The 5072-nt window shown below is 39.5% G+C and overlaps 1 non-coding gene across 1 annotated transcript; it reads right to left on the reverse strand.

Moving 5' to 3' along the window:
- Window positions 1-887: 887 nt before the first annotated feature.
- On the reverse strand, window positions 888-964 carry TRNAS-CGA (transfer RNA serine (anticodon CGA)). Its single transcript has one exon. It is a non-coding gene; the product is annotated as a tRNA-Ser (tRNA).
- Window positions 965-5072: the final 4108 nt, after the last annotated feature.

Genomic DNA, 5072 nt, shown 5'->3' on the forward strand with positions numbered 1-5072 from the left:
GGCAACATTACATGAAAATCTGACAATCTCTGGCCTCTCAAGGCACTATTTACAAATCGAAATATAATTACACAGAGGTATCTCGTACCCAACCTACAGGGCCTTTGCGAAAAAAGAACAGGGTAAATAAACGGCCCGAACACAAACTGAATGGAGGCGAACACTGCGTTCCAGATAATGAAATGTTAAAACCTATAGGGCTCTTGGCCGATGAAACTGGAACTATTCCCAAACTACTGAAGTGACTCGAATGGAAATAACGTTAATACATTTCAGGAAAAGGAAAAGGAAAAGGTTGCTAAAACGCAGACACCTCACCTCAAGATGAAGGGGAGCTCGAGAGGATAACTCATTCTCTATTCCCGATTTTCAATTAAAGATTTTATGAATTTTTTACCTTAGCCGAAAGAAAAGTTACATTTTAGAAAAGTATTGTTACATAATTAAAGATTCAGACTTTCCCCTCGGATTAATTAGCGGATACAGAAAGAAAGATAGAATTTATGTGGCCATTACCTTATAGATGTTCTGCTGGCCGAAGAAAGAGGCGGCCCCGCCTCCTGCCTTAACACACACACAGAAGAACGATGATCAATTGGCAAGGAAACCCGAAAAGCTGCAACTTATATAGCCTCAGGGAAGGTTCGAGAGGATTCTGGGCTAATCCGTACACACTCTCTCAATTTTATTGGTTAAGTTCAAAAGTTACACTCAAAATCGAACAAGAAGCCTGTGATAAGTTGAACATTAATTACATTAATTTTTCATTGGCCTATAATTTTGCCAAACTTCAATTTTCTAATCGAAACAGACTTTCAACGTATTAGGTCGTGTTACGTACATGTAGTACGTGTTGAAGAGATGTTAAGTACAGAGCAAAAATGGCCAGCCGGACACCAGTGGGATCCGAACCCACAACCTCCCGATTTCGCGTCGGTTGCTCTACCAATTGAGCTATGGTGGCCTAGGCTATCTTTGGTCTGTTTGAAAGGATCTGAGCTACAGGTCTGGCACTGCTGCTAGCACACTGTAGAGTGCGTTTAAGTCGCCCGTTGTGGGGCATGTCAATGAATATTGAATTTTCACGACCGCATTGTAATCGCAACAGACTTTCAACGTATTAGGTCGTATTACGTACATGTAGTACGTGTTGAAGAGATGTTAAGTACAGAACAAAAATGGCCAGCCGGACACCAGTGGGATCCGAACCCGCAACCACCCGATTTCGCGTCGGTTGCTCTACCAATTGAGCTTGTCTGGCATATTTTGCCGCCATCTTAATTTTGGGAGATGGATATTTTGTGCTGTGTACTTTACGTCGCACCGACACAGATAGGTCTTATTGCAACGATGGGATAGGAAAGGCCTAGGAGTGGGAAGGAAGCGGCCGTGGCCTTAATTAAAGTACCGCCTCAGCATTTGCCTGGTATGAAAATGGGAAAGCACGGAAAACCATCTTTAGGGCTGCCGACAGTGGGATTCGAACCCACTATCTACCGGATGCAAGCTCACAGCTGCGCGACCCTAACCGCACGGCCAACTCGCCCGGTGAGAGAGGGATAAAAATGAGGTCTTTCAGAAAACGAAAGCTAAAATATATGCAGATAGTCATTATTAGACCTGAAACGGATAACTGTACGATAATTTCGCCAAAATATCAATGTACAGACACACGGTCGTGACGATTTTATACATATACAGTAGATAAGTATCATAATAAAAATACTTCAACCCCTACATCACTTCTTTTCAAGCTCCCCTTCATTGGATTTTCCGAAAACAAAAAAAATACGTGTTTCTTTATTTTTAATGGAGATTCCAAATACCAATTTTCACGTCTGTAACATTTTTAGTTTTTGAGGTATCAGTATCCTAATAAAAAAAAATTAAGCCCATTGTCAGTCCTTTATACCCCCTTACGTGTTTTTTTTTCGGAAACAAAAATTACGTATTTATTTTTAAAAGAGATTAATAATACCAATTTTCACGCCTGTAATATGTTAACTTTTTGATATATACTGTAGATATGTTCATTTAACAAATTCACCCCGTTTTTCACTTCCCCTTAAGTGGATTTTCCGAAAACAAGCTATGCGTGTTTCTTTACTTTAACAGGAGATTCCAAGTACCAGTTTGCACATCTGTAGAATGTTACGTTTGCAGATATACAACTGACATACTCATTTTAAAAATTCACCCATTTTCACTCCTTTTCATCCCCCATTAAGTCGATTTTCCTAAAAAATTGTTTTCCTTTATTTTTAGAGGAGATTCCAAATACTAATTTTCATGTCTGTAACATCTTCAGTTTTTGCTCATAAAAGGTATTCAACCCATTTTTCAACATTTTTCTTCCCCTTTAAGGGAATTTTCGGAAAACAAAAAAATACGTATTTCTTTATTTTTAAAAGTAGATTCCAAATACCAATTTTTACGTCTGTAAACTGTTAAGTGTTTGAGATATAGTTGTACTAGTTTAAACAATTTATCCCTCCTTTTAGCCCCTCGGAATATCCAAAAATCCTCCCCTGATGAGCACCTACACTGAAATATAAATGTATTCCCAAAATTTCATTTCTTTATGTCGCGTAATTTTGGCTGGGCGTTGATTACATCCAGTCGGAGTTAGTCTTTTATATACGGTATAGCAAAATGGACGAATATGTGTGTGTGTCAGTGTGTGGGTGGGTCGGTGGGTCGGTGTGAAAATGACACAACTCCTCCTAAACCAGGGGAGCAATTTCAACCAAACTTGGTACACTTATGGCTTACTACCTGGAAACGAGCACTGGGGGTCAGGGGGTTAGGTATAAAAAATTTTACGGGGCTACCCGTGGAATGCAGAGGTGAAAGAAGGTGCGGGCTGGAATGGGTCTAACTACAAAGCTGAGATATTGATTAAAATTGCATTAAAGGTTATATTTTCAAAAATAGCCAAACAATTTTCACATAAAATTTCAGATTTTAACAAGTTACAACAAGTCAAATCAGGTACAATACCAGGAAAGCCAAGATTTAGAGATATTTTAACAATCTGGGCCACAAGCCCTAATTTTTACAATTTCTGAGCACACAGCTCACAACCACATATTACCAAAGGGCAGAAATCCCCTCATTACATGGAGCACTTACTCCCACCTAGCACTGTCAGGCCTCCTAGAGGCACATATCCAAATACAAGAAAGAGCTGACCCGCTCTCAATTTTTCAAGCCTATCAAAGGCCACAACGGACTTTACTATTAACTGCCCTCAAGGCACACTTACAAAAAAAACAGGGGTATCTTGTACCCAACCAAATGGGCCTTAGTAGAAAAATAATAGGTTAAGTTAATGGCCCGCAACACCAAGTAGAATGGAGGCGAGTACTTGCACTCCTACATGAAATCTTTAAAACCTAAGAGGCACTAGGTCGATGAACCAGGGGCTATTCCCGAACTATGGAGGTGACTCGTATAAGAAAAATTAATCCATTAAGGAAGAAAAAGTTACCAAAACGTAGTCACCTCAAGGCAAAAATGAAGGGGAGCTCGAGAGGATAAAGCACTCTCTATCCCCAATTTACAGTTAAAGATATATGAAGTTTTACAAAAGTGACGGAAATTTACATGTTTGAAGATAGGTTACATAATGAAGGTTTCTGACCTTCCCCGAGATTTAAACTGCTGAGCCAGCAAGAAAATAAAGATGTTAAACGGCCATTACCTTTGTGAAGAGCTGCTGCCCGAAGGAAGAGGCGCTACCCGCCCCCTGCTACACTTCCATACACTAGGCTAGATGTTGTTCGAGTGGCGGAGAGCCAGGAAAATCAGCAGTTTTTATACTCTCGGGGAAGAATCGAGACCTTTCAAGAATAATTAAGACACATCCACAGTCGTTTATTGGGTAGCTTACAGTTATACATCCAAATCGAAGAAGAAAGACACGATTGGTCAAAAATTAATTACAGAAAATCTGGATTGGCTAAGTTCAAAACTGGCGGAAAGAAAATATTTATATTACCAACCCACAAATGAAAGAACGAACTTTAGTAAAGAACAAACTTATGAATACAAAGTTTCTTCAAATAAAGTTCTTCCACTTCACACCAGGGTGCATGGTCATAGTTTATTTTTAGAGACATCTATCAGAGACTGTCCACACTTCTTGATCAATAGAAAACAAAACAAGTTGAACTCCACACAGTACTGACAACTTCGTAATCACAAAATTTACGGCAGTGACATCTTCTGAGAAAACTTATAAGTTGATACAGTTGTTAAAGTTCAGAGTTTCTCCTGTAGAGGAGTACTTTAAGGCAGAAAATTTAAATGTGCGGCGTAGAGGTGTACCAGCAAGTAAAAAAATAATCGGAAATAGTGCCTAGTCCATAATGTTCGGGTTCGCTGAGATGAATAGTGACATTGCGTATATTTTAAGTACAATTTCGACCCCCTTTTGGGTGGAGTGCGTACAAATATTACCTATTATCTCAAAAAAATACTGTGGAGGCAAGATGCCCCTAGAACTCTTAGAAGGGGTGAAATATAATCTATATTAATAAATGGAAGTCGGTTTGGAGCGATCTATATATACTGTACTGTATAGGGTATATATATATATATAGAAATTAAGGTGTAAAATTGAAAATAGACGTGAATTAATCAGGGGGTTAAATATTTAATGTTTAATATTGTCATTTTTACCCCCCGAAAATTATCGAAATATGAGGCGACTTTAATGACGGTGCAGACCTTCCTTTCGATGGTTAGCGTGCTGGCCTTTGGTCACAGGGGCCCCGGGTTCGATTCCCAGCAAGATCAAAAATTTTAACCATATTTGGTTAATTTCGCTGGCACGGGGGCTGGCTGAATGTGTGGACTTCATCATTTCATCCTCATCACGCCGCGCATGTCACCTACGGGAGTCAAATCAAAAGACATGCACATCTGGTGAGCCGAACTTGTTCTCGGACACTCCCGGCACTAAAAGCCATACGGAATTTCATTTCAGTCAGGCACTTCCAAGCATCTTACAAACTTAACATTTGGTACTAGAGAAGCTGATGACTTCTGAATCCCTAAAACAAAATCGA

This window comes from Anabrus simplex, chromosome 7 (genome assembly GCF_040414725.1).
Source record: "Anabrus simplex isolate iqAnaSimp1 chromosome 7, ASM4041472v1, whole genome shotgun sequence".
Lineage (NCBI taxonomy): Eukaryota > Metazoa > Arthropoda > Insecta > Orthoptera > Tettigoniidae > Anabrus > Anabrus simplex.